Below are 12,653 nucleotides of genomic sequence, written 5' to 3'. Positions count from 1 at the left end.
GTGGTATTTTATAAAATACCACAAATTAATTGGCTTGTGAAAACAGAAGATCATTTTTTACAGTTATAGAATCTACAAAAAAAATGATTAAGATGCTTGCAGTGGATGTTGTGTATGGTAAGGGCCCTCTGCTTCCACGATAGAGCTTTCTGGCTATGCTGTCACAGTCTGCGATGGGCATGCAGTCTCCCTCTGGTAAGTCATTCTATAACGACTCTGGTATGCCCATGTGAGCTGCCATTACCCCTCAAATCTCCCCTGACACCAAACACACTGGGGATTATGTTTCAACATATGACATGACGTTGAGGGGGAAATGCCCTTGGACTACAGTCATCATTTTCCTACATTGTAGCTTTAATTCATCCAGTTTCTTTTCTGGTTCACTAGGCTTCTTGTGAAAGCAGTAGTGGTATCTGTGAGTGGTTACAGTCGTGAATGTTTTTACACTTTATACAAATAATTTATTTTCCATGCTATTGTTCCCTTGCTGAGCATAAAAACAGAGGAATTAATAGTGTGTGTTCTCAACTTGAGCTCCCTTTAAAGATAATGCTTGCCAGCAATTTATATTGTGTATATACAATTTATTTTAGTAGTAGTCATTAATTATCAAATAAATTACATTTCTTTTATTCTTGCAGTAGTAAGTTTTGAAACACTGTTTCTTAAAGGTTTACTAAACATTTTCTTCTACATCTATTAAGATAAGGGGGATACTTCCCCTCACCTGGAGAAACATAACAGATTCCATAAATGAGTTCTCTAATTTTGATACATGTTTACACTGTCAGAATAAGCCCCTTTTGATGACAATGTGACATATTTTTAAAAACACATTTTTTTTGTTCTCACTGCCAGGGCTTTTATGTAGAAATATTTTATGTGTATGAATGGGAATCAAACACACTCTCCCTTTGTTCTACCAAACTTGTCTGGGTATGGAAATAGTTACACCAGACACTTAACACTAAGCTGTACAACCATCCTGTGTTTCACTTCTGTAAAGTGTATTCATGATGTTTCATTCTTGAGTACTTCTGCGAAATCACTGTGGGCCTAACATTTTCTTGGCAAGAGGAGTGTTCATCAGTGATTCAGTTGCTAAATGGAAGAATAAAATCACTAAATGAAACTTAAGAGATGAAACAGCTTCTTTGAATTGAAACAACTAGAGCCCATTTATAAGCCAAGAAGAAAGATCCACAAAGGATATTCTGGAGATAAAGGAGAGAGGAGGAAGGAAGCACAGGGAGGTCCCAAAAGGGCAGGAGATGAGAGGATGGTTCCAATGCCCTAAGCTAGGGTGGGAAAATGTATCTCAGAAAGAGAAGCCACCTCTGTTATGCAGAGACAGACAGGGAAAAAGGAAGAGGAGTTGCTTATGAGGTGACATGGAGGTGAAAGCAGAAAAAAAAAATCTTGCCTAATGTGATACATACATGGAGACAGACAGACAGACAGACAGACAGATAGATAGATAGAGTGTGAATTGTAGTGAGGTTTTGACAAAATGGGGGTTTGATCTGGTGCTAAGAAAATGGGACTCCAAAATGGTGTTGGTTCATTATGAAGAAACAAGGGCAGGCCATGGATGTTAGCTTTCAGAGGAGCTAAAACTTCTGTGGATGAAGAGAGCTTGAAATTTAAAAATTCAGGGCAATTTTAAGATACTGACAAAAGACAAAACATAAATATCTGGAAAATGATAAGCGAATTGGGACTGGAGATGATGAAGGAAAAATTTTAAAAAGATATTAATGGGAAAGAAAGATGAATCTTAGAGACAGGTACTGTGGCAGGTGTGGTGCTATGAAATGTCCTCTAGATATGACACAGCTGTTGACACATGAACTCACAGCAGCTGTGGCTGTCTGCACCAAAAAAGCCATGAAGTTTATAGGAGGGTGTAATTGGGACTATAAAGGAGATCACCAGGGGTATGATGAGGGTAGAAGAACGGAGTGTGGAGAATATGATGACAATACATTATGTGCATGTAGGGAATTGTCAAAAAGTAAAAGGAGATTGTCCACAATACCATAACCAAAAAAAGGTAGGTGACCAGAAAAAGGGGTAATGGCTCATTCTGTCATTCTGTAAAGTATACTTCCTTTCATTCATTCTCTCTCTCTCTCTCTCTCTCTCTCTCTCTCTCTCTCTCTCTCTCACACACACACACACACACACACACACCTGAGTCCTCTTTTCTATGTTATTTATTTATTTATTTATTCACTTTACACCCCAATCATAGACCCCCTTCCCTCCTTACCTCACAATCCCACCATCCCTCCCTCTCCCCCATACCCATTCTCCTAGTCCTCATAAAAAGACAAGCCTCCCCCTCTACCATCCCACCCAGCTCATCAAGTTACATCAAGACTGAGCTTGCCCTCTTCCCTTGTGATCTGGTGAGGCAGCCCACCATGGGGGAGTGATGTGTTAGTATAAAGATCTTTGTTTTACCCACAGCACCCATAAAAAGGCTGGGACTGTGGCATATGCTTGCAATCCTAGCAACGAGGAGAGAAATGGAAACAGGATAGTCATCTAGACCTGGCAAATCAAGTTCCACACTCAGAGAGACCCAATCTCAAAAGCTAAGGTGAAAAGCAATTGAGGAATGTACCCAATTCTGACCTCTGGTCTCTACACATTCACACACACACACACACAGACATGCACACATGTTTATACAGATATATGTATATATACATAAATACAAGCCAAAAGAGGTTAAATTCATACTTATCTGGATGAAAGTTCTTGGTTTGGGATTTGCTTAGGTGCAGGACCAACCCTGAGTGACAAAGAGCTGATCCCAAGAAAGGAACAGTGCCATGCTCACTTTGCACATTTCTGATGACGTTAGGATGACCCAGGTATCTCTGATCCTAGAAATCTTCCCATTTGGCTATGACCCAACACTGCTAGAGAGTCCAGGGATTGGGATGCTTAACTTCATAACACACGTAAGAGTAGGAGAGAAAGTCCCCTTGCCAGCAGTGTCAAAGTTAGGACAGGCAGCATATGGGGGGGGGGGACATTTCCACAGACACTGAGAGACTGCTGTGTGATGAGGACTAAGACCTAGAATTCGTGGAGAACCAGAACGTGGGGGTTAAAGCAAAAGACGTATTCCATGGGACATTCCATGGAGATGTCCCAAGAAAGAAAGCACCAGCGAGGGTAAGCAGGTGTCAACCATGTGTCTGCCATCTTGGAGCGTCTCGGAATTAAAGTCTGTTTATTCAGAGTCAACTCAAGTCCCAGGATGAGCAGTCACCTTAGAAAGTAAGTCTTAAGTTGTGATTTAAGACTATATGGTAATTACAACTGCAATGGCACACAAAGCCAGCTGCTGTTGGATCCTGGGCAGAGATCTTCTGCCTTGTGTGGTCGATGGAGCATCTCCCCAAAGTAGATGATGTTTTAACTTAAGCTTAAAGCAAAAGTGTGTTTTCATTTCCAGAGAGACTTAGTGGTATTTAAAATAGAGGAAGTCAAGACTATAGAGCAGTGTGGGTCTTACAGAAGCTAACCACCATTCACAATTGCCAAAGCATGAGGGAGGTTTGTGTGGAGGTGAAATTGGCAGCCACCAGGCCCCTGTGGTAATAGAACCAGTAGAGAATGGATGGTTAGGGTCATATTTCAGTGCAGTTATACTGATGATGTACACCGAGCTGTAGATCCCAGGGAGTCATTGCCTCTCTTTGCCCACGAGGCTTCACAGAGGAGGCGATGTTTGCACAGAATCTGAAGAAATGTTAGATGAGTGGGTGCCTGCTGAGCAAATAAGAGGAGGCGAGGAAAACAGTCTCAGTGAGAGTATGGCAGTGCCCTGAAAAGTCTCCGAGAAGGAAAGTTTCCAGTACCCAGGAAGGGTTATTAAAGGGTGGAGGCAGTCTGGTGGATGCTCTTGTCTATCATCAACTGAACTAACTGAAAACCATCCTGCTGTTCACAGCACAGAGCTCCTCCCACCACAGTGCTGAGGGTAAGATCGCTGGGTCTCAACCCTGTACCTTCTCATCAGGCATGTTAAGGTGGGTCCTTCACACGTAGGTGTCCTTGGTGACTTGTTATATCCACAGACAACCTTCACAGCTTCTGGAATGCTTCTGTATATACAAATCACAGCTATTCCTTTCTCCACACCCCATAACCCCCCCCCCAGAAAAAAAAACCCAGCATTCTTCTTCTTCTTTACCCATCCACAGTCTACTTACCAGTTCCCAAGATGAGCACGAGAACTGAGTGGGCATCTCACATTTAATGTCTGTCCTGTATCCTCTTTGCCAACCATGTGGCTTGAATGTTATTTCCATTTCTCTGGCAACACAAAATAAGCCCAGAGATGAAGAGATTTGTCTGGCTGCATATATCTTCTGTAGTTGGAAAATACAAAAGGGAAGAAATAGCTCCCTGCATATTTTTTACTACCCTAGATATAGGGTTATGATCTGTTCCTTATCCAAATCCTGTCTAAAAATAAATAAACAAAATAAAAATAAGAAGAAATGAAAGAAGGGAGGGGTGGTTGGAAGAAAAGGAGGAAGGGAAAGAGGGGAGGTGGAAATATCTTTGTAACTATTTTGTTGCTGACAAAATCAACTACACGAGGGGTCTCTTTTGGTCCAGAGGTTGCAGTCCAGGCCCTCATGGCAGCAAAGGCATGGTGACACTGAAGGAAGCTGGTTGCACTGCTCCCACATATGGGAAGTTGAGAGCCATGAAGGCAGCTCCCCAGGTCACTTCCTCCACTGTATTCATCCTGGACCCCGCGCCATGGAATGGTGCTGCCCACACTCAGGATGAATCTTCCTCCTTCAACCAACCGAGTCTAGAAAGTCCTTCAGAAGCATGTCCAAAGGCTGCTGGACCATGATTGATCACCACAGTAACAATCCCTGGGCACATCGCATTCCGTCTACTGTTTATTACCAACATCTCCTTCCTTTATTCAAAGTCCAACCGTACTTCCTTTCCCACGCAGCATCCTTTCAAGCTGTTGGGTAAATGGCTAGAACAGGGTGGTTGGCCTCCCACCCCATGCTGAGATAAAGAAGACTGGAATTCCTGTCCAGTATGATAACCTCCTGCCATCCGGTGTGACCTTGAGACACTGGTTGTGTTAGCCAACCATGGGTGGCATTAAAATACTTATTAAGTCCTTCTTTTCCCTAATCTGTGATGCAGTCTGTGACCACCACACCTGGAACCACAGCCTGTCCTTCTATGGCAAAGATATCAGCTCAGAAGGCAACTCACATATCCACTGCTTCAGGGAGAGGATGTGGGCCATATATCTGCTTGTTAAGTCTTGACACACCCTTCTAATGGGCATAGCTGGGAATACCCTGAAAGCTTCAGAGGCACTCTGTAAATCGTGGATGACTATATGAATGTTAATTATCAATAAGAAGATGTTTGCTCTGCGACATGATGAAACTCAAATTGTTTAACATGATACCAAGACAAACTAACACAGGCTTTGTCACAACTACAATCTATATTCTAGACATCTGGGGAACTCACCACCACACATCACCATGTCTGGTCATATCTTCACATCCATCATAACTGCCCATTATTTGCTTGTTTATCAGAATGAAAGGTCACATTATGCCTATATTCCATGAGTAATAAAGAGCAGGGCATTTGTCTCCAGCTGCCACAAATGGGCCTCTAAATAATTTTGATTTATTTAATTTATAATCTTGGTACCTCCCTCTTCAAGATGGTTCTTACTTCTAATTTTGCTATGTATGCCGGCACCTTAGGTCTTCTTTGCTGCTACTGCTTGCAAGTTATCTAAGCAAAGTGCTGAGTCATGGATGCCCCCCTTTCAATTCTCAAATAAGTTGCACCTAGGAGAAATCATTATTGCGTTGTTTGTAATAACAAAGCTGGGGAGTTGGGCTGCCAGGTGCAATAGAGGGGACAAAAAATGATATGCTGTTAGTCAACTATCCCAAGTATTCTTTAATTGTGTCTGAAAATAAAGTGTTCTATTAAGTTAAAAAAAGGTTTAGTGGACCACTTTTGTGGTATGATTCTGTTTTTGTGCAAACAAAACAGAACAAAAAAAGAAAAGTTGAAAATTTATAAAACCAAGATAGGTGAGGAGTCCAAATTGCTCTATATTCTGTCCACTCTCCACATGACCCAGACATCACAGGAGAAGGCAGCCTGTCTTTATCATCAAGGCAAAAACAAATGTGATTCATAATCACCTCGATTTAAATGTCCCAAAGTTTGTAATCTAGAAATGTATGTATTTTAAAAGTCATAATTAATGTATCCTTCCACTCACTCTTCCTCTGAAAAGGATAGAGATCACTGCTTTGGCCTTATTTTGCTACCATTGGGATACACCCGGAGCAGAGATAGAGAGTCAGGAACCACAGGTGCAGACAGGGTGGTGCGAGGGCTGTAAAAATGCCTTGCACGATGCCTGTATCACACAGTAAACAGTTTCTTGTGCCTGATCAGCAACAGCAGAGTAAGGGACCAGTGAGACACACACAGGCTGGACAAGGTGGAGTATCACTTCTGAGTCAGACCCTGGGCTGGGGTACAGGGGCATTGCCATAGGGTGGTCTCAAAAATGGGGACTTGAGATTTGAACAAAGTCCCTAGCCAGTTTTATCCCCCAGGGTTCCTTGGTCCTACCCTGGCATTTCATTTGTCTTTAGGAAACAAATGAAGCTCAGATCTCCTCAGACCCCTGGATACCAGAAGATAAAGCCTGGTAAAGATGCCTCACTCCATCTCTGTCCCCAGGATCTCACGGATGCTGGATGTGCAGTCACCAGTGGATGTTCAGACTCCCCAGGGAACTGCTCAGCTTCCGTCTTCACTCTATATGTAAGCAGAAACAATGGCTTCAGCTTTGCCTGCCTTTGGGGTCCTTTTAAGCGACAAAAGGACAAAAGGATATAAATGCATTAAACTATCTACTCCTTACTTGTGTGGCCTGTTAGCTTCACAATCCAAGCTAGTTTCATGCAAAGACACATTATTTTGCAGCCATCCAGGCCATCCCCTAAAATACCATTTCTACACAAATGCATCTTTGGAAGCCTTTGTGAAGGCTCCAATTAAGATTTTGATGTTTAAAAGAAATGCATTCCATCTTCCCCCCACATAAAAGTAATTTACTAACATCCTACATAAAGGATCCTTTTCATTTAAAAAGAAGAAATCTTAATAATGGATGATTGCTTTATGAATATGAAAATTACATATCTGTTGCATAATCAGACATTTAATTGACACATCATTTCACTTCCCATGGAGTATGTGGAACAGATTTGGAATTATGTGACTGATTGTTCTTCTGCTTCTTCATGAAAATGAGAGGACTGTTATTTTGCTAAGGGTATAAGGAAATATTTCATTCAAATCTTACGTTATTGATTAAGCACTTGTTATATGCAAGCAAAAGATTGTTAGAGAATTCACACTGTTCAGGGAGACATATCTCCTACATTGTAGCTCAAAACTCAAGATGATCCTGGACAGATCATTATAATGTTTACAGTGTAAAAATGAATAGTGGGGAAGGGTTTGCAGAAACCAGAAAACAGGAAAGGCATCACCAAATTTTAAGGATCAGCTACAAGCAAACACTTGAAGCATAGGTACTGTCTGATGGTTATCATCTCACACAAGAAACAATTAAACCACAGCAAGAGAGCTTGTTTCTCTGAACAAGGTTCTCAGTAGAACAGCCTCAGAGTGATGAGACAGAAAGTACTCCTAGGGGACTGGGAATGAAGAGGCAGGGTTTAGGCTGAAAGCCACGGGGTAGAGAGTGTTTCAGAAGGAAGCAATAGCATGGAGAAGACTGTGGCATCGTCAATAAAGCTGTGTGTGTGTGTGTGTGTGTGTGTGTGTGTGTGTGTGTGTGTGTTCAGGGCTACTGGAGTACTGTACAGATCCATATCATGTTCAGTTTGTACCATCAGCAGTGCAGGAGGGAACAGGTATAATGTGACCACATGCATTATATTCTTGGAGAGCCATGCACAGGTAAAATGAACTTCCTCATTTCCCTCCACTCCTCCTTCCCTTTATCCCTTCAGGACAGATGTATTTACTCCTAGGATGAGCCAGACACAGGAGAGTACAGGTGGAAAGAAAGAGCTTTGCATTCTGAGTTACAAATACTATCTTTTCCACTTAAAAGCTGTCTAAACTTCTACTTTTACTGATCCTTATTCCTGTAAAGTGTTCAACAGTGCATGTATATGAAGATGCTATGGAGAGATCTCAAACAACATAACCCTTCATCACAATAGCACTAACCAAGACTATCTGTTCTCTCTTACTCTAATGGCATGAGAAAGCATTCCGTCAGTACAAGACAGTGTCAAAAATACACTCTCGTTGGACCACAGAGGAAGGAATGAGTCCTTACTGAAAGATAGGTTCTTAGCTGTGTCTTGAAGAAGAATAGGCGCGTATGCTGGTGCAAATGTGTAAAAATTAAATCCACCCAGGGATCTGTCCTACAGGACACAGCATCATTGTACATACCAGACAATCCAATAGTTTTCTTAGGACACATCTCAGTCTTATAGCTACACGTGTGAACTAGGATATATGGGTAGAACACATTTAGGCTTGATGGGTGTAAAAATAAAAAGAAGTAATTTTTTAAAAGAGAGCATAAAGTTGGGTGGGTAGACAAGAGAGTGGTCTGGAGGAGTTGAAAATTGGTTGAGTGTGATCAAAATGCTTACATGAAATGCTCAAAGAATAAAAACACTAAAAAGAATATTCAATGTGTGTGCCCAATCAATGCTTTATTTAAACAAACCAACAGAATCTTACATATACGAAATTTGGAATGTCATTTATGAACAGCATCCAGACTTCGGAAAGCGTCCCTCCTTACATTTAAGCGAGGCCCTTTTGGGGTTACAGACAGTCACACCCAGAGTCTCAGCTTTCACTTTGACATCAGAAAGAGACACAGAAATACAATGAGATGAAGATCCAGGAATCAAAATGCGGCCCTAAGGCCTGGAACATAGTTTAGTGGTAGAATATATGCTTGGCTTGCATGAGGTCCTGGATCCAGTCTAAAGTCTTACAATAAAACCTCATTCTAGAAAGGCTCTCCTCTAATCAGGAGAGGTCCTGGTCATGGCTGCCCCGCTGCTGGGTTTCTTGCTCTGAATTTAGTGAGCTGCAGCTGTTGTTCTTAAGGTGCAATTGTTGGGTGCAGCCCTCTTGAAGAACCAGGGAGTCCCACAGTTTTGTCAGTTTAGCTAGGGTCGAAACTTGGTGCAGTATCTGAGGGCTGCTGTAATGGCGCTCAGGCTTTTGTAGGTCTGAGGATGCAGCTGCGTGCCCCAGTGCCCTAGTGCTACTCAACAATGGCAGGTGAGCACGGAGCTCAAAAACTCAAGTGACCACACATGCTGGAGAGGTTGTGGAGAAAAGGGAATCCTCCTCCACTGCTGGTGGGAATGTAAACTTGTACAACCACTCTGGAAATCAATCTGGCACTTCCTCAGACAACTAGGAATAGCGCTTCCTGAAGATCCAGCCATAGCACTCCTAGGTATATACCCAAAAGAGGCTCAAGTACACAATAAGGACATTAGCTCAACCATGTTTGTAGCAGCTTTATTTGTAATAGCCAGAAGCTGGAAACAACCTAGATGTCCCTCAACGAAAGAATGGATGTAGAAATTGTGGCATATCTACACAATGGAATATTACTCAGCAATAAAAAACAAGGAAATCATGAAATTTGCAGGTAAATGGTGGGATCTGGAAAGGATCATCCTGAGTGAGTTGTCCCAGAAGCAGAAAGATACACATAGTATATACTCACTCATATATACATATAATATAGGATAAACCTTCTAAAATCTGTACACTTAAAGAAACTAATCAAGAGGGAGGAGTTTTGCTAAAATGCTCAATCTTTATCCAGAAAGGCAAAGAGGATGGATATCAGAAGAAGGAGAAAAGAGGGAACAAGTCAGGAGCCTGCCACAGAGGACTTCTGAAAGGCTCTGCCCTGCAGACTATCAAAGCAGATGCTGAGACTTATGGCCAACCCTTAGGCAGAGTGCAGTGAATCTTATGAAAGAAGTGGGAAACAGTAAGATCTGGAGAGGACAGGAACTCCACAAGGAGAGCAACAGAACTAAAAAATCTGAGCACAGGGGTCTTTTCTGAGATTGATACTCCAAACAAGGACCATTCATGGAGATAACCCAGGACCCCTGCACAGATGTAGCCCATGGCAGTTCAATGCCCAAGTGGGTTCCATAGTAATAGGAATAGGGACTGTCTCTGACGTGAACTGATTGCCCTGCTCTTTGATTACCTCCCCCTGAGGGGGAAACAGCCTTACAAGGCCATAGAAGAAGACAATGCAGCCACTCCTGATGAGACCTAATAGACTAGAATCAGAAGGAAGGAAAAGAAGACCTCCCCTATCAGTGGACTTGGGGAGGGACATGCATGCAGAGGGGGGAAGAAGGGAGAGATTGGGAAGGGAGGAGGAAGGGAATCACAGGGGGGATACAAAGTGAATAAAGTAATTAATAAAGAATTTTTTAAACCTACTTCTACCTTTTAATGACATTAAATTCTTAATTTGATTTGAGTGCAAATGAACAAAAAGACTAAGAACAAAATTCTCAGTAATTTTTCACACAACAACAAAACATCTCCATACTCCATTAATCCACGGGGAGAGTTTTCTACATGTCCAGGTCATAAATCAAGTTCACAGATACTTCTGCCTGGTCTCAGTAAGTGACAGATTAGGTATGGACGGATCAAAGTCAAACAAAACATGAAATCAAGGAAAGGAAATTAAAACCAAAGCAAAGACACTAACACTCCATGGCCTCTCAGAATCCACCACTGTGTTCAACAGAACATACACTCCCCAGTGAATGTTCTCTTGTACAAGTGTTTCAATCTCTGCCCACAGTTCACTGGTGTCTGATAGATAAATCCAGCAGGTAACTAGTCACCTCAGTAGAAGATAAACGCAATTGTAAAAAGATAGAATTTTCTTTTAAAGGTAGAATATTTGTGCTCATACATGTGGAAAGTGAGAATTTTATTTATTAATGATGAAATTACCAATGTCTTAGGAATTGGGATACGCTCAGAAAATTCATTGGAAAAGTTTCTGAGTGTGGAATGTAGGAATGTCCTTGTATGTTCTAGGGAGTTACCAAGTGATCACACACATTCTGTGGTACGAGAGAGATTCAGAAGTGGTCACGGTGTGTGAGAGAGAAAGAAGAGGGGAGGGAAGAGTGAGAGAACCGAGGGAGTGTCAGTAGAGGATGGATATGTGTCACCTCCCAAAAGACCAGAGACGGTTTCTCATAGTCTCCTTACCCTTGGCAGATTCACAGCACAAGCCCATGTTTCACAATTTCATGAGAGTCCAACACTCAAATGCTAAATTCCTTGAGGTCAAGGGAAGCACTAGAGCACACAAAATAACCCGTTTCTAAGATACAGCTCTTATTCTTCACCATACCCTTGGAGATTGCTTGTTGATTTTCCTCATTTAACACAAAAAATGTATTTAAACTCACAAGGAGCAAATCCCTACTAAAAATAATTATATCTAAAATTGATTCAAAGCACTTTCATAAAATATGAATATATGTACTATGCATCATATACATATATGGACATTTGTGTATGTTGACCTCGAAAATACCATGGTGCATCATGCCCACCTATTGGAACAGCTTACTCACAGCGTTTATTGAGAACCTCCAATGAGCCAGCTCTTCAGTGACCTTGCTGGAAAGAAGCAAAAAGCATTGTGCCGTTACTTTCAGACACAGCTAGGTATAATATGTACATGTAGCGTTATAGTCGTTGTGATTTGAGGCAGGGCTCCTTACTTCTCTGACTCTGTTCTTCTGTGGTATACCGGGTATGATGCCTTTAAGCTTTTGCCTTGGCTTATTTTCTAATGAGCCCAAAGACTAGATAAACTGTAAAGTGGGGAAGAAGGGGTGTGCTGGTTTGAATGAGAAATATCCCCACAGGCTCATGGATTGGGAGTGCTGTTTGGTAATGTGGAACTCTTAGGAGGTGGAACCTTGCCAGCTCCCTGCCCTGTTCTCTTTCTCTCTCTCTCTCTCTCTCTCTCTCTCTCTGCTTCCTTCATATGTGATCTCCACAGCTCCAGCTGCCATGCCTTTCCTGCCATTATGAACATTCTGTTTGAAACTATAAGCCCCAAATGACCCTCTCTTTCTTAAGTTGTCTTTGATCATGGTGTTTTGTTTGGTTGTTTTGTCTTTTGTTTTTATCAAAACAGTAAAATATAACTAATACAGGGAGGGATGTCTAAAAAAAAAAACAAAACAAAACTGGGGACTGCAAATGTAGAAGGAAGAGAAAATTGCCTAACGCCCATCATATGTCTGGGAATTAATTAATCCATGCTTTCCAAGGACAGTCACCCCTGGAATTAGGACATTTTAGTGGATGTGTATGTGGGCACGCGCATACAGAGCACAGCTAAGCACAGCAAAGACTTGCAGAGTTCACGTCTACCACCTTGAAAATGATTAGTGGACATTGTCACACACAGTGCTGCTAATGGGTAAAAAGTTAAAAGGATGACCTGAAGT

This window comes from Meriones unguiculatus, chromosome 8 (genome assembly GCF_030254825.1).
Source record: "Meriones unguiculatus strain TT.TT164.6M chromosome 8, Bangor_MerUng_6.1, whole genome shotgun sequence".
Lineage (NCBI taxonomy): Eukaryota > Metazoa > Chordata > Mammalia > Rodentia > Muridae > Meriones > Meriones unguiculatus.
This window is presented reverse-complemented; position numbering follows the sequence as displayed.